This window comes from Hyla sarda, chromosome 4, assembly GCF_029499605.1.
Source record: "Hyla sarda isolate aHylSar1 chromosome 4, aHylSar1.hap1, whole genome shotgun sequence".
Lineage (NCBI taxonomy): Eukaryota > Metazoa > Chordata > Amphibia > Anura > Hylidae > Hyla > Hyla sarda.
This window is the reverse complement of record NC_079192.1, coordinates 51,417,526-51,435,760: the sequence shown is the minus strand read 5'-3', so window position 1 is coordinate 51,435,760 and position 18,235 is coordinate 51,417,526. Positions and strand designations below refer to the sequence as shown.

Sequence of the window (18,235 nt, the reverse complement as noted above, 5' to 3'; positions counted from 1 at the left end):
TCTCTAACCACCTGATGCGACGCAGTGTATCTTGTGATGAAGTTCAGGTGGTATGGTTTTTGTCCTGAGTTGTCCTGGCAAGTTGAAGTTGAAGGATAAGAGGGTATTTCTTTCCGTTTATTTGTGGTTATTATAGATTCAGTGGTTCTTTTGATGTTTAGAGCTTTTTGATAGGCTGCTTTAATAATTTTACTCGGATAGCCTTTATCTTTGAGGCATGTTTTGATTATTTTACTCTGATGTAATCACTGACTTTAGTACAATTTCTCAGAATCCTTTTTGTAGTACTTGCTCTTGAAATCTAGAAGACTATTACAGTCTACTTCTTTGAAGTATGTAGTGGTGATGATATTTCTGCCTTCAGAGGATAGTTCCAGGTCTAGGTATTCGATTTTGGATGTTACACATTTGCCAGTGAGTTTTATGTTCCATTCGTTCCTATTCAGAGGTTCATTGAATTCCTGGAATGTTTTCTCGGAACGGTTCCAGATGAAAAGCAAATCATCTATGTACCGTTTGTTCAAGATGATATTTTGTTGCCATGGGTGATTGTTGTAGATGAAATGGTCCTCAAATGCGCCCATGTATAGACTTGCAAATGAAGGAGCAAATCGAGTCCCCATTGCGGTTCCGGTTGTTTGCAAATATAGACCAGAGTTGAATTTGAAATAATTGTGGCGTAAAATGAAATCAATACTGTCCAATATAAATTTCTTTTGTTCGGATGGCATATGGGGGTCTGTGTCCAAGACGTTTTTAATGACGTTTAGGCCTAGCTGGTGCGGGATATTGGAGTATAGGGCAGACACATCAAGGGTGGCCCACTTGTAGTCTGGTTTCCATTCTTCCTTTTCTAGGATGTTGATGAGTGATGGTGTGTCTTTCAGGTGGGATGGAAGTTTGGTGACGTATTTTTGTAACAAGATATCAACGTACTGGGATAAATTGCTTGTGATGGACTGAATACCGGATATTATTGGACGGCCTGGGTGGTTCTTCTGATCCTTATGAATTTGGGTAAGTGATAAAAAATGGGTGTTCTCAGGCTCTCAATCTTAAGGTAATCTCTTTCTTTCTTGGTTAGGATGCCGTCGGTATAGTGAAAATGATGTGGCTTCTGAACCAGAGAGAGGTTGTAACCAGAAAGGTCGAACCGCCCAAGTTGTTTATGCCAGGCCATGGAGAGACTGTGACAAGACAAGAAAAGTCTGCCAAGGAGCCGAGAGACAGTTCAGAGGAACTGTTCGGGAATCACCCGGATTTGCTGGTGCCAAGAGCCATTGAAGTTGTTGCTAGGGGCAAAGAACCTACCGTCAAGCGATTGCTGGTCCGACGGGAGTGTCCCGAGTTGCCAATATGGTGGGAGAGGAAGAGTGCCAGGTGCCAGTGGCACCTGTTGTTGATGATAATGACGAGGCACAAGTGTCCGCAACCCTGAAAAAGGGGGAGAATTCGTCGAGATGAAGAGCTGGGTCGAGAGTCTGACACAGGATGTCTCAAGGTCTAACAGCTAGAGTGAGGAGACCGCTGTGAGAAAAAGTCTCGGAAATGACAGGCTGGCCTTGAGAAGAAACTGGAACAGATCCAGAATCTGGAAGAAACCCTACAGATGGTTTCTGTGAACTTGAAAAAGTAGTAGTACAGCGCTTGACAGAGGAGAGGGACAAGGTGCTGGCGGACTTCCAGAATGAGCAGGAAGAGAAGCGTCAGCTGGAGAAAATCACGGAGCAGTACAAAAGTGACGTGGTAGCTTTCCAAGATGAATTGGCCAGCTCCCAGAATCTGGTGACCTGCCAGAAGAATAAAGTGGAGAGTCTGGCCAAGCAGGTTACCTTTCTGACGGAAGAAGTGGGTCTTCTGCATAGTGCATATCATACTTTACGGTGTGACTACAAGGCTAGGCTGGTTGCCATAGAGGATCCGGAGCGAGAGAAAGTGCTTTTAGTGCACAACATGCAGAGCTTGGAAACGCAGAATGAAAAGCGCAGAAGGTCCCAAGTAGCTTCCTTGGTTTTGCTGGGATCGCAACTCTACGAGCAGGAGGCTCTGCTGGTGGAAAGTGAGCAGTTGAGGAAACAACTGCTGTCTTCGGAAGATACTGTCAGGGACTTGACAGTTACTTGACAGTGAGAGGATGAAGTCGGCGAAGCTCCAGTATAAGCAGCGAAAATATTAAAAAAAGGAAGAGGATCGGGAAGTCCTAAAAGAGAGCAGAGACCAAGCTAAGGTGGAATTGTCTCAAGAAATGCTTCTGGGGCATAAGTTATGGGATACAGGGATTCTTTCTCTGAATGCCAAAAAGTCCTCTAAAGTTAAGGTTGAGGTGAAGCCCAGTAAGAAGTCCCCTGAAGCTAGGACTGAGCTGAAACTTGGTGGGAAATCCTCTGAAGTGGAGACTAAGAAGTCAGGCGGGAAATCCTCTGAACCTGAGCAGACCAGAAATTCTGAAGGTAATGCTGAGGCAGAGAAATCCACTGAAGCAGAAGCTAAACCAGAGTCAACCTCCAAAAGCTGTGAGTAAAGAAAATGGCATAACTGAAGCTACAGGTGAAGAGAAGAGTAAGCCTGACGAAGCTGCAGAGAAGAGCAAAACAGAAGTAGAAGCTGATTTTACACAAGAACCTGAAGGAACCAAAGACTCTGAAGCCAAACCTGAGGAAGCTGGTGCCCCTGAAGAGAAAGCTGGAAGGGAGGAGGTGAAATCATGTGAGCAATCCTCTGAAGGCAAGACTGAGGTGAAACCAGGTGGGAAGTCCTCTAAAGTTGAGACTGAGATGGACCCGTGTCGGAGGTCCTCTGAAGCTACAAAGAACAAGACAGTGGTTGGTGAAGCCACTGAGGCCGAAAGATTCTCTGAAGCAGAGGCAAAAGTCCGACAAGCCAGAAGAAAACTGTTGGAAGAATCGGTCCTCTTGGTCCTTAATCTCAAGAACCCTGTGCACACCAGGGTGAAGAACCTGGTACTGGAGAGGTGTGACCGAGAGACTTGCAATTGGTGGCTGGTAAAAGTCCGGAAGAAAGAAATCAAGGACTTCAGAGACTGTGGGCCAAAAATTGTCCAAGAGAAAGGAAAGGCAGATGGTTTCTGCCTTTCCAACACATGTGCTTCTTCCTGGTGGTCTGAGTAAAGGGGGGATATGTGATAAGGTGGCAAGTTTGGGTGCGAACTGAGAGTAAAACAGGTTGCAGGTAACAGACGGTCTAGGACTTTATTTTGTTCCTGTTTTGTTTTTACCTGCAACCTGTGTAAATGAAGCTGGTGAGGTGCCAGACTGGTATGCTGAACTGTTGTCTGGGCAGTTATTGTGAGGAACGGAACCGTTAGCCAAACTTATATGTTTAACTGAACTAACCTATCGCTTTTTTTTTTCCCTTTCTTTTCTACATACAGTATACATTGTATGCATATTTATAAATATATGTATATGTAAGCAGCAGAACCAGATAAAATGAAAAAATGTCCAGTGCAAAGCAGCTTCTAGAGTCCTGACCGAAGATGACTCCACATTGGTAATAGCATAAGGATCTCACCGCAGCACACAGTCCAGGTTAAAGTGAAAAAATGTGCTTTTATTCCATAGTTAAAAAAAAAGTGTTTCCCAAAAAGCAGCAAAAGCAGGAGATGCACCAACCAAATGAATGACTGGATGTGCACCCCCGCCTTCCAGTCTCGCCACTGGACCCTCACGGTCCTGCATATATGCTATCCCCAGTATTTCACTGGATACACACACAGGTTAAAAGTAAAAAATAAAAAAATAAATATAAATAGAGAAAATAAAAAATGAAGAAATATTAAATGGGCACTCTCATTAAACACAAATGTTTGCTATTGCACTCCTTATGATAAATAAAAATATTTCTAATATACTTTGTTTTAAAAAAAAATGAAGTTTTCTAAGTTTTATTTGTGCTTAAAAAAGCTCAAGAGCACATTTTCCCCCATCTTATACACAGACTTTGGACCGAAGCCCAAACACAGGAAGTGCAGCCTGGAGTGCTGAGGGGGGGTGTGTGTCCAACCAACAGCATATGGCAGTTAAGTGTGAGTGGAGCTATGATTGGATGAGGCTGGACACACACCCCTCAGCACTCCAGGCTGCACTTTCTGTGTTTGGACTTCGGTCCTAAGTCTGTGTATAAGATGGGGGAAAATGTGCTCTTGAGCTTTTTTAAGCACAAAACATAGAAAACTTCATTTTTTTTTACCAAAGTATATTAGAAATTTTTTATCTACCATAAGGAGTGCAATAGCAAAAATTCGTTTTAATGAGAGTAACCCTTTAAGTAAAATATGATTACAAAAAACTAAATAAAAAAATGAAACAAATGGAAATTTTTTTTATAAAACTGATATAAATTTTTGACTGTCTTCTCCTCATAACCAATGTACTATACCAAGAGTCACCATATTTGTTGATAGCATGTTCTCTGTTACGCACACATCCCCCCCAAAAAAATTTAAAATATATAATTTTATTAAATAGAAAACAATATACCCCCAACAAATAACAGTTGCTAGAACCATCTGGTGAGTATCCATACTGCACTCCACCTCCATGTATCTACAAAAAAAGAAAAAAGACAAATTAGTTAATCTTGATCACTTCTGTACACATCATACCACTGAAACTAATACAGAATGTATTCTCAGTCTGTACAAATAAAAAAAATATCGTCTATGTATCTCCACCACTTCAGGACATGCCTGAAGTGGTGGGATACATAGATAGCGGTCTCCTCCAGTGACGCCATATATATGTTGGCATAAGTAGGCGCTATATTACTCCCCATCGCTGTACCCTGTTTTTGTACATAAAACCTGTCATTAAATAAACAATTGTTATTTTTCCAATACCAATTTCAATAATGCAACCAAGAACTCAATTGTTCAGCAGGAAAATTGGCCTTCCTCAATGCCCTTGTGACCGCCTCCATACCTCCATCATGTTTAATGGAGGTGTAGAGGGTGACCACATCAAAAGATGCAATTAGAGCTCCAGATAGTAAAATTACGCCTGCGATAAAAAAAATAAAAATAAATCAGAGGTATCCTTGATGTAAGACAGTGAATTAATGGCAAATTACCTCACAACTTATCTAACAAAAATTGAGATGCAATGTAACAGAGGTCTGCCAGGAGGATTCCTTAAATCCTTATGAATTTTTGGCAACAGGTATATCAATGGAGTAACCGGAAGCAAAACAATAAGGAACTTCCTTGTCTCCTCATCTATTAGACCTTCACTAAATCCATGATCAACCACCATTTTAATCTTACTCTCAATGGCCTGTCTAGGATGACCAGAGACACAAATACTTCAGTGTCATTCAATTGGCATTCTGATTCTTTGATGTAATGACCCCTGTCCATGCCCACGATTGAACCCCCTTTATCAGCGGGTTTAATGATCAATTCGTGGTCATGGGCAAAATCAAGTTCCAAGGTAAACCAGTCCACAGTGGCACTAGCACAAAAATGTAGTCCTTTAAGTAAATTGAGTTGGGAAGTGGTTAAGTCCGGGAATGATATATTTACCACTGCATTCACAGTTTCCTGGCATTGTTCCTGGTTATTGTAGTCTTCCAGGTCTTTGCTTTTGCGCCACCGTCCACGTTTCTTTCCTCCCCTCCTGGCTCTCCTGTTGGGGGTTCTGTGGACCTAAAAAAAAATTGGTCAAACATTCAAATTAGATTGTTCAGCACTACTGGATTCCTCCTGTCTTACAGAGACATTCCTCATCTTCCTATTACGTTTAAAAGTATGAAATGAAGCACCCAAATTACGGATTCTGCCAGTGGCATAGTCATGTGCATCCCTATGCCACTTGCGTTTTTTAGTTTCCTCTATTTTTCCTGTGCTTAATCAAAAATGAATTCTGCTTGCAAAAAATCCATCTATCTCCTCTTATGACATGGACTGTAGAATGGTTATTTCAAGATCACTCACTTGTTTCTTACCACTCATAATATCTTGTTGTAAAAATTCAATTTGCAAAAGTATAAGGTCCATAGCATATTTTATTTGAGATTAATTCAAATTTGGTACGATAATCCATATCATTAATATATGTATTTACTTTAGGTTGTGACCTCATGCCTCTAGGAATTCTATCCCGCCAACATAGTCAGATGTAATTGCAAATTGAATAGTTTCTTTGTGGCAGCTTCATAATTTCTCTATGTCCATAAAACATGGAGTATGCAGAAAAGAAGCATCTTCCGATATATTTTCCAGAATCCTAGTGGCATCAACTTCAGTGTACAAAACACTTGTAGAAAAATTAGATGACATACCCGTATTTGATGTTCCTGAATGGGTGTCTGGAAAGGATTCCATCTCTCTGTACAGTAGTTTGGGTGCACGCTCATAGGCCATAAGACAAAAAAAATTTGAAAAGCAGCACAACCAGATAAAATGAAAAAAATGTCCGGTGTAAAGCAGCTTCTAGAGTCCTGACCGAAGATGACTCCACATTGGTAATAGCATAAGGATCTCACCGCAGCACACAGTCCAGGTTAAAGTGAAAAAAGTGCTTTTATTCCATAGTAAAAAACAAGTATTTCACAAAACAGTGAAGTTTCAACTGGCTCACCCAGTCATTATCAAGCAGTACACATGTGATCAAACCACACACATATAAGCGTACCAGTCAGGTACCAATTGTGAATAAACAAATATAATCATCATAAAGGGCATAACATTTCCATATTACAGTACAGTGTTACATATTTGTATTAGTGTCATCATATTCTCAAGTGCATAATATTTGTCATGATCATAAAAACACTCTGCTGATAAAACACAATGTGCACACACATGTAATTAATAAATCAATCAATCATAAAAGGAGGGGATTCAAAACAGACTCACCAAATATATAACTGCACTCCATAACCACGTTAGTGTGGGGTATATTCAAGTTTGATTGTGCGCCCTCAATGCGGTGCTATGCATGACAGAGGACCGTGATAAGCCAATCGACTTGTGTGTATCGGTTGTCTTGGTTGCAACCTCTCCCCACATGACTTCCTGCACACACAGATGCCTCGCTGGTGTGCGCTGTCGATGACTTTGGCAGTGCTTATGTGAATGGAAAATACACAAAACAATATACAATGTGTGAGAGAACGTACACAGTGATGATCATAAAAATAGGTCTGACGCAACCCAGAAGACGTGTCTGATTTCATGAGGAGTCGACATGAAAAAATACCTTCCGCTTACCTCTTGCCGACCTTCCCTGATCACACTGCTAAAATGACTAAATAAAATAAACACTATGTCCAGTATAACATATAGCCTAGCATACGAACTTAACTGTTAACCGTAACCTGCTGGAAAGATAGACCACCAGAATAAACCAAGTCGTCACCTGAATTTCGATAGCTCGATAAGGACAACCTATAAATACATTAAGTCAAAACTACCTATTTTAACCATATACCACATCCACAAACATAATACTCCTTACTGTAAAAAGAGACGCGTGCCCGGTCGGCGGATGCGACAGTGCGGGCTCCCGCTGCTAGCGGGGCCGGAGCCTGCCCGAGGGTCGGACGGCCCAGCGCGAGGCAACGCGCCTCGCCATCGTCGGCGCTCGTCGGGATCCGGCGGCAGTCGGGGAGCCGTCCCGACGCCGGAGCGGCTTGGCCCCCCTCCGCTCAGCCTACTTTGGGGCCACGCTGCACCGCCCGTGCGGGTTTGTGCACCCACCCGGTGGTCCCGCTGCCTTCCTCCGGGTGTGCCCTCTCCGGGGTTCCTGTGCGCGGGGTGAGCGCTCCCAGCCTGGGGTGCAGGGACCCGTGCCGAACACCCCGCGCATCGGTCGCCATGCTGCGATAGTTTTATGAACGCGTGCCACTCCGTCATGCCCAACTCGTGGAACTGTCACCCGGATTCAGCTTTCAAATCCAATCTCATAGCGGTTCTCAGTTTCGTGATAATCGTCAGGCCTGGAAGTCTGTCAGGGGACCCTTCCAGAGGCCTTACCCGGGTTTGGTGGACCCTGCCTGGGCACAGGGACCCGTACCTCCCCCGAGCCGACAACCGGGACTTTGACATTCGTCAGGGGTCCGCATCACCGATCCTGTACCCAAGGACGGCGCGCCCTGCCTGGGTACAGGAACCCGCGTCTCCCGCCCTGGTTCTCGGTCAAAAGTCCCCAGGCCTGGAAGTCTGTCAGGGGACACTTCCAGAGGCCTTGTCTGGGTTCAGTGCACCCTGCCTGGGCACAGGGACCCACGCCTCCCCCTGGCCGACAACCGGGACTTGGGACTTTGTCGCCTCGAGAGACCGCCCGACAAGGTTGGCCGACTCGCCCTACGCCTCCACTCCCCGCCGCCAGGGGGGACCGCATCACCGATCCTGTGCCCAAGGACAGCGCGCCCTGCCTGGGTACAGGGACCCGTGCCTCCCGCCCTGGTTCTTTTTGTCCGTCAGGGGACCCTTCCAGATGCTTTGCACGGGGAACTCGTGTACTTGTCCAGCCTTCCCCCCCCAGGAACGAACCATATGTACCGTTGAATTATTCGACAAGGCAAACTTTATTCGTTCTTTAGGGAACGACCGGCATAGGCCCACCTTCCTCGGGTACTCATCTGGCCTTCGCCCCCTTGGCCCAAAAAAAACACTCGGTGTAATCAGTTCAAACCAACACTTTATTGAGCCAATCGCATCACAATAGCTGCAGTGCCTCGTTCCGCCTCACCCGTCTCCTCTGCCTCAACCGTCCACGCCGTGGCTGCTGCAACGGGTCGTCATAGCGCCTCAGTCGTATCTGAAGATACCATCCAGCTACGGTCCCTCTCACCTGGCATCCGCCCCCGGCCTCCAGCCCAGCTCCAGCTACCAGGACCCGGCCACTCCCGCTGGCCTGCGGCCTCTCGCCGCGCCCGGCCCTCACGACCAATTCGCTCCCGTGGCATATATCATGGAGTGTCTTCTCTCGGTACACTCGTTCGGCAGTCAAATTGGAGTGCGAGAGGTAACGGGCGAAGAGCGATTTCTCGGCATCAGTGCACAGCGCCACAGTACTCGTCTCGCACACTTTCCGCACCATCACGCTCGGTACTCTCTGCAGGCCATACCGGTGGTGGCATCGCCTCAGGTCGTTTGAGGGGTTATAGAGCTCAGCCGAGGTGGTGGACACGAAAAACTCCTGGCTCCTGCTCAGCCAGGAGGAGCGGCCTGACACGGTAGTGGTAGACGGAGAATCAGGCCTCTTCCTGAGTGTTTAACGCATAGGAAGCAACTTGCTTGGTGGAGGTTTTATGATTTTGAACACCGACAACCGAATACACTTGCCCACCGTACTCATGCCTCACTCCCTGCTGCCACTCGGTCACGCAAAGGTTTTTTACTACCCCTGGCCATTGCAGATGCTTCAGTATCAGAAGGGCCTGGAGGTAGTACAGGATTTCGAGGGCATGGGCCCCAGTCGGATCACCCTCCGTGGCCGCCTGTACGCTCATAAGGAAATTTGGCATAGCAACCTCGAGCAGGTGCCGACACTGCTCCGGCGTCACACTGGCCTTATCGAGGCCAAGGTATCACTTTTGAACAACCTCCCTCGAAACGCCTTTCGACAGGACCTTCTGGAGGTTATCCAAGACCGAGGAGATGTGCTGACAAGACCGAAAGAGGCGAGGCCTCTGCACCGGTAAATTAGTCGCTCGCATCTGATAGCGCAGGAAACGCTGAACGCACTTAAGATAGTTCAGGACGGTTTGCTCAGTCAATGGGTGAAAAAAGCATGTACTTTCTCAATGTCTCTAACCCAACTCAGGTCCGTGCTGTGTGGGTTTACAAAGTAGAGGAACCGCGCCACGTTCTCCACCTCTTGCCGGTATCGCTTCATGCCTAGTGTGACCCGGAGATACGTAGCAAAGCCGGCCGGGCACTGCACATCGTGTTGCCGATAAAGCCCAGCCCTCTGAAGGAAAGAGACAAAGAAAGGATGCCGTTAACACTCGATACTACCGACCTAGGGGAAAAAACGAATCACACCGAAAGAGGGAAACAGACCTCTCTGTCCTTTAATCCACTTCATGCGCACCATGGTCACCCTGCTCGGGGCTCGTGGCTATATCAGCCTCGCTCTGGGTAGCCTCTTGGCTGCTCTGCTCGGAACTGCTGGATCTGGCTCCGCCTGCGCTGGGCTCCACTGCGGGCACAACTCGCTCGTCACAACAGTCACGCTCCTGGGCTTCATCATCCGAAACGGACTGCTCCACCTCGGGGGCCGGCCTATCAACCACCTTAAAGCCTCGCTCCTGAAGGAAAGTCACGAAGGACTCCAGAGAGTTCAGCCTCTCTATATCGCCATAGCGGATCATTGTGCCCTTTGAGGCAATCGACATAACCGCAGTTCTTGACTCTTCCATTGATGCGTTTAGCCGGCTTTTGCTCCGGATCCGGCGGCAATACCTCCAGGGTGTGTGGATAATGCCTTCTGCACCTTGTGGCAATAGTGGCACTTGAGCGGCATCCGCTTAGCCCTGCGGGAGGAGGATAGAATAAGAGATTAGGCCATGGAACCTACTGGGGACTATGTTAGGAAGGCATGAGAGGCGCGTCCACTTACCGCTTTCGTGCGCTGCGAGGAGGCTGCGGCATGTCAAGAGGTTCTTCCATGTTGGCCCGGAAACGCCAACTGGACGACAGCCTGCCGAGTTTAAATACCGGAAGAACGCCCGGCGCACCGCCCCACTCTGCATCTCTGAGATGACTCAATCGAGCAGCAACAGAAGCTGATCAGCGCTGGTGCTGCTCTCCAATCAGCACCCCCGTGGTTTGCGCAGCAGACAGGAACGCTGATCAGCACCGGTGCTGCTCTCTAATCAGCACCACCGTGGTCTGCGCAGCAGCCAGGGACGCTGATCAGCACTAGTGCTGCTCTCCATTAAGCACCACCATGGCTTGCGCACGGAACGCGGCTGCAGGGTTAACAGTGTTGCTCACCACTGGCGGTGCTCCCGCTCAGCATTAGCGTGGTTTAAGCAACCAAAGCGGATCAGACGTTCACTCATAATGCCGACCTAGTGTGGATTCTCGCATCCCACTCCACGGCGCGTATCCGGGGGGAAAGCCGAGTACGCGGCCCGGCTCCTCCACAGCGGAGAACCGGGCTTTGGGGATTTCCACCTATCCCCTCGGAGGTCTCACCGGGGGCCTCCCGAAATCAGCGTACCCAGGGAGGGCGCCCCCTTGCCCGGGTACGCGGCATGGCTCCTCCACCGCGGAAAACCAGGCCTTGGGGATTTCCACCTTTCCCCTCAGAGGTCTCACCAGGGCCTCCCAAGATCAGCCTACCCGGGGAGGGCTTTCAAATCTGATCTCATAGCGGTTCTCGGTTTCGGGATAATCGTCAGGCGTGGAGGTCTGTCAGGGGACCCTTCCAGAGGCCTTGCCCGGGTTTGGTGGACCCTGCCTGGGCACAGGGACCAGTACCTCCCCCGGGCCGACAACCGGGACTTTGACATTCGTCAGGGGTCCGCATCACCGATCCTGTACCCAAGGACGGCGCGCCCTGCCTGGGTAAAGGGACCCGCGCCTCCCACCCTGGTTCTCGGTCAAAAGTCCCGAGGCCTGGAAGTCTGTCGGGGGCCCTTTCCAGAGGCCTTGCCCATGTTCGGTGCACCCTGCCTGGGCACAGGGACCCACGCCTCCCCCTGGCCGACAACCGGGACTTGGGACTTTGTCGCCTCGCCTCCGGGGGGACCGGGGCTCCTCGGCAGACCGGCCGCCAAGATTGGCCGACTCGCCCGCCAAGGATGGCCGACTCGCCCTACGCCTCCGCTCCCCGCCGCCAGGGGGGACCGCATCAGCGATCCTGTGCCCAAGGACGGCGCGCCCTGCCTGGGTACATGGACCAGTGCCTCCTGCCCTGGTTCTCTTTGTCCGTCAGGGGACCCTTCCAGATGCTTTGCACGGGGAAAATTTGCGTACTTGTCCAGCCTCCCCCCCCCCCCCAGGAACGAACCATATGGACCGTTGAATTATTCGACAAGGCACACTTGATTCGTTCTTTAGGGAACGACCGGCATAGGCCCATCTTCCTCGGGTACTCATCTGGCCTTCGCCCCCTTGGACCAAAAAAAGCACTCAGTGTAATCAGTTCAAAACAACACTTTATTGAGCCAATCGCATCACAGTAGCTGCAGTGTCTTGTTCCGCCCTCCGGGCACCCGCCTCACCCATCTCCTCTGCCTCAACCGCTCGCGACGTGGCTGCTGCAATGGGTCGTCACAGCGTCTCTGAAGATACCGTCCAGCTACGGTCCCTCTCACCTGGCATCCGCCACGGCCTCCAGCCCAGCTCCAGCTATCGGGACCCGGCTACTCCCGCTGGCCTGCGGCCTCTCACCACACTCTGCCCTCACGACCAATTCGCTCCCGTGGCATATATCATCGAGTGTCTTCTCTTGGTACACTCGTTCGGCAGTCAAATTGGAGTGCGAGAGGTAACGGGCGAAGAGCGATTTCTCGGCATCAGTGCACAGCGCCACAGTGCTCGTCTCGCACACTTTCCGTACCAGTACGCTCTGCAGGCCATACCGGTGGGGGTATCGCCTCAGGTCATTTGAGGGGTTATAGAGCTCAGCCGAGGTGGTGGACACAAACTCCTCTGGCTCCTGCTCAGCCAGGAGGAGCAGCCTCTTCCTGAGTGTTTAACGGAAAGGCAGCAACTTGCTTGGTGGAGGTTTTATGATTTTGAACACCGACAACCGAATACACTTGCCCACTGTACTCATGCCTCACTCCCTGCTGCCACTCGGACACACGAAGGTTTTTTACTACCCCTGGCCATTGCAGATGCTTCAGGATCAGAAGGGCCTGGAGGTAGTACAGGATTTCGAGGGCATGGGCCCCAGTCGGATCACCCTCCGTGGCCACCCGTACGCTCATAAGGAAATTTGGCATAGCAACCTCGAGCAGGTGCCGACAACTGCTCCGGCATCGCACTGGCCTTATCGAGGCCAAGGTATCGCTTTTGAATGACCATCCTTGAAACGCCTTTCGACAGGACCTTCTGGAGGTCATCCAAGACCGAGGAGATGTGCTGAAAAGATGTAACCGAAAAACTCAATTTCTATTAGTGCACAAAAGAGAAGTCAACGAAATAAACACTAATACTTAACTTTTAATAATTTGCGCTAATCTGGGGACTGCAACCCCGAGGCCAAAAAATCCATCATAATAAGAGGAGATATCTTACTATGAAGTGGCAATAGGGACCCAATAAGGGTCAGTCAGCTCATAGATAATTTGTACAAAATATATTAATGTCCCTGTCAACAGCCACAATCGGTCAATAATTAGATTGTAAACCACAATTTCTAAAATAAAGGAGGGAATATAGGGGGGGGTAGATGGGGGGGGAAAGGACCTAGGAAAGTAATAGGCCGATGGAGATGATAGGCCGCTACCTATCACTTTCCCTGTAAATCCCCTACTCTATACCTAATCCTAGGCAGAGTAGACGCCCTAAGGGCGGTCCCACACCGGAACCTAGCCTGTTAAGTCACCTAGATGCCCTACAATATGAACAATTAGGAAAAAACTCTGTCTCACTGGGGTGCCCTGCATAGCTAGAGGGACAGGGATAGATGCCCCTATCTAGATATATTACCAGGCTGATAATGTGAGACTTCACCCTTGGGTGAAAAAGATAGGTTAGTTCTATCAATCTTATAACAGAGTAGGTACAGTATTGGAAATTGTGATCTCCATAAAATGTTGGATGCCCTGATGAATAAATAGCTATATCTCCAACTGAGACCCTGTCTGACCAAAAATCACACTCCTGCCTTCTCATGGGAGGAATCAAGTTATGATACTGGAGAAATAGTGTGAACAATGCAGAAAAATATTGTATATTAACAAGGTGTTACTGGCAGTCAAGATCAAAACAGATGGCTACACATAGTTGTAGAGTGTTCCTACCGGTCATGATCATTGTAAAATGAACAGCCAAAGTACCGTCACATCCCCTATATAGTAACCTGTAATATTACAAACTGGCAGGTACAGTCTGGGCCAGTTATAGATAAAACAGTTTAAACGCCCAGATACCCAAATCACATAGGTCTCAAAAAAACTGAAGATAGAGTCCAAAAACAAACCTAAAATATAGGTGTAAAAATATTGAGAATCACAAAAATATATATATAGGTCAAGGTTGTACTTATCCGATGTGGATGTTGATTAGGGATGTTCCAACGCGTTTCACGCCCATCCCCCCCCCCACCCGTTCATCAGGGGACAATTGGGGGCTATATGCATAGTCAGAGATGATGGCCGATAGATGAGCAGTATAGATGGTAACTGCAGAAGGACCATGTCCCTTACCGGGCAGTTCCCTCCTAAAAGTACAGCCAATCCTGCATAGACCCGAGCATATGATAAGCAGGTATTGGATAAATATATCTAGTGAACTTCCTACCTGTTTTTCCGGAACTGGCGTCAGACGCCATATACACGTGGCCTCCGGGTCAGACAGTCATTCCGTGTCTGGTCACGTGATCCGTATGACTCATATCACATGACCGCTGTATAGCCTCGTTCCGGATTACAAGTCTGGAGTGTCCTTAGTGACGCTCCAGAGCGACTGGTATAGACAGAGGTAAACAAAGCCATGTGACCAGAGTCTATCACATGGCCGCTGTCATTCCGAAACCTGCATTCCGTCATCAGCACCGGTACGTATGTCAGTCTCCATGGACACGGGCGTGATGTCAGCGCAGTTGCATAGATGTTTATATTAATCTCCATGGATATGGGTATAACGCACTGTAGCGCAGAGGATTGCTGGTTCGGGTACCAAACACTGATTGTTATATATATTCCACAGTGATTTTAAAGTGATTTTAAATTGTGTAATTTAAGGGGCACAGCTGTACATATTTAAAGGAGAGGGTGTTTAGAACGAGTGAACATGGTAAGTAATGGTTGTCTGCAGAATGACAACCCATATGCTACACTGCTCCTAGGTTTACAAGCATGTATATTAATAGATCCGGCTAAATCAACACCGGATCTGTTTTGGTTGGTGAGATGGACTGGTATTTAGAACATATCCTGCATACCACTTCACATTCATGATTAAATATTGACCACTATCAATCAATAAGATACAGTTTGGAACGGCACTATGTGCAGATAAGAACTGGAGTTATGACAATCAGGTATTACATTCAATATAAAATGAGGTGGGAGCCCCTGGTCGAGCTCTCACCAGAAATGAATACCATACCGCAAAGGAGACATGATTGTTGATACACAGATTGGGTCGAGGGGGAGGAAGGGAGGGGAAGGGGAGGAAAGGGAAGCAGGGAAAGGGGGTAAACCAATCATCACAGGATCTTGAGTTAGTAAATTAGTGTAGTCACAGGGGGGGTTGTCATATAAATGAGGTAAATGATATGACCTCATTGAGGCCTTGTGGGGTAACAGATTTGAATTTATATATCCAGGAAGTTTCTTTCTGCATACGTTTTTTTATCAATATCTCCCCCTCTCGGGGACGGACGTATAACTTCAAGGGCTGCAAAGGTACATACTTTAGGATTGCCATTGTGTACTTGATGTACGTATCCCGTTGATGAATTATGTCATTAATATGTTCACAGATCCTACGACGGAACTCCCTGATCGTTTTGCCTATATAGTCCTTTGGACATCCACACTGAAGAAGATGCACAAGGCCTTTTGTGCGACAGTTCCCAAAATCTCTTATTGCAAAGCATTCGCCTGTAGTCGAGCTGATGTTAACCTTAGTTTTATGCATGTATGAACATGCCTTACAGCCACTGCATCTGAAATTCCCGGCAAACCGCCGGTCGAGCCAGGTACTCGAAGGTATGGGTCGACTGTAGTGGCTGTGAGTCAGGCGGTCCCCCAGGTTCCTCTCCTGTACGTTACAAGAGGGAGATCAGTTATGACCTCATTCAAGAGGGGGTCAGCTTGTAAAATAGACCAGTGCTTCTTGAGAATTTCCAAGACCTCATACTTGCTAGTGTCATATGTCCCTATGATCCTCATCGGGCCGTCGGAGGATGTTTTTGGGGTGGGGGTCAGTAAATCCATGCGATTCTTGTTGCGAGCAAAATGAAAAGCATCCCTCAGTGTCTTATTGGGATAGCCCCGCTGATGAAACCTGTTTTTGAAGTTTACCAGCTTCCTGATAAAAGTCCTGATTTGTGGAACAATTTCTCCGTACTCTTAGGTATTGCCCCTTTGGGATACCCCTTTTTTGAGCTAAAGGATGAAAACTTGTTCAATGCAATAGGCTGTTAGTAGCCATGGATTTACGGTATAGGGTAGAATCAAGTCCCCCCTCCCCATTTTTGGAGACACGCACATCAAGGAAGGCTAAAGTATGGTTGTTAATTTCATGAGTAAAATGCAGACCTAAGTTATTCTCATTCAGATGTTTCATAAATCTGAGAAACTGTTCCCGCGTACCAGACCATAAAACAAAGATGTCATCTATGTACCTGGCCCAAAGGGTGATAAATTGGGTCCAGGTACATTCATCCGGTGGGAAGACTATGGTGTCCTCCCACCAGCCCAGGAGGAGATTTGCGTATGTGGGGGCACAAGGGCTCCCCATGGCAGTCCCCCTGAGCTGGTGGTAAGTCTTCCCATCGAAGATAAAGTAGTTATGGTTAAGAATATATTGCATGATAGAGACCACAAATTGATTGTGAGGAATGAGAAAACTGCCCCGCGATCTAAGAAAATATTGCAGACCAAAGTTGTGAGGTATAGAGCTATATAGTGCCTCAATGTCTATGCTGGCCAAAAAGGTTTTTTCTCCAACATAGACACCGTCTATCCTCTGTAAGAAGTCAGTAGTGTCACGTACATAGATAATGGCAATGCAGTGACAAAGCTCCTAAGTATTCGGTCTACATAAATGCCCAAGGCTTCTGTTAGAGCCATTCCCCGACACAATGGGGCGGCCCTTTAAGGGTTGGGTACCCTTATGAACCTTGTGCTGAAAAGACAAAGAGGCGAGGCCTCTGCACCGGTAAGTCGCTCGCATCTGATAGCGCAGGAAACGCCGAACGCACTTAAGATAGTTCAGGACGGTTTGCTCAGTCAATAGCGGATCTCGCAGCCGGGTGAAAAAAGCATGCACTTTCTCAATGTCTCTAACCCAACTCAGGTCCGTGCTGTGTGGGTTACAAAGTAGAGGAACCGCGCCCCGTTCTCCACCTCTTGCTGGTATTGCTTCACGACTAGTGTGACCCGGAGATAGGTAGCGAAGCCGGCCAGGCTTCGCTACACATCTCTCTTCATATTCCGCCGTTTCTCGGTGGTCCACTTCACGCCTTGTGCCCTGAAGAAAAGAGACAAAGAAAGCATGACGTTAACACTCGATACTACCGACCTAGGGGAAAAAACGCATCACACACCAAAAGAGTGAAATAGACCTCGCGGTCCTTTCATCCACTTCATGCGCACCATGGTCACCCTGCTCGGGGCTCATGGCTATATCAGACTCGCTCTGGGTAGCCTCTTGGCTGCTCTGCTCGGAACTGCTGGATCTGGCTCCGCCTGCGCTGGGCTCCACTGCGGGCACAACTCGCTCGTCACAACCGTCACGCTCCTGGGCTTCATCATCCGAAACGGACTGCTCCACCTCGGGGGCCGGCCTATCAACCACCTTAAAGCCTCGCTCCTGAAGGAAAGTCACGAAGGACTCCAGAGAGTCCAGCCTCTCTATATCGCCATAGCGGATCATTGTGCCCTTTGAGGCAATCGACATAACCGCAGTTCTTGACTCTTCCATTGCCGCGGTTAGCCGGCTTTCGCTCCGGATCCGGCGGCAATACCTCCGAAGGTGTGTGGATAATGCCTTCTGCACCTTGTGGCAATAGGGACACGTGAGCGGCATCCGCTTAGCCCTGCGGGAGGAGGATAGAATAAGAGGTTAGGCCACGGGGACTATGTTAGGAAGGCATGAGAGGCGCGTCCACTTACCGCTTTTGTGCGCTGCGAGGAGGCTGCTGCATGTCAAGAGGTTCTTCCATGATCGCCCGGAAACGCCAACTAGACACCAGCCCGCCAAGTTTAAATACCGGAAGAAAGCTCGGCGCACCGCCCCACTCTGCGTCTATGAGATGACGCAATCGAGCAGCGACGAAAGCTGATCAGCGCTGGTGCTGCTCTCCAGTCAGCACCCCTGTGATTCGCGCAGCAGACAGGAACGCTGATCAGCACCGGT

General features: G+C 48.3%; 1 long non-coding RNA gene across 2 annotated transcripts in view; it reads left to right on the top strand.

Moving 5' to 3' along the window:
* The window catches only part of LOC130367910 (uncharacterized), a 225,494-nt gene that overhangs the window by 38,562 nt on the left and 168,697 nt on the right, over positions 1-18,235 (top strand). The window contains exons 3-4 of one of the 2 annotated variants that reach the window (XR_008892214.1): positions 888-1,017; positions 1,085-1,215. The exons of the other annotated variant lie outside the window; for it this stretch is intronic. This is a non-coding gene — a long non-coding RNA (uncharacterized LOC130367910). Of the gene's footprint in view, positions 1-887; positions 1,018-1,084; positions 1,216-18,235 lie in introns of those variants that run through there. 2 annotated transcript variants of the gene reach the window in all.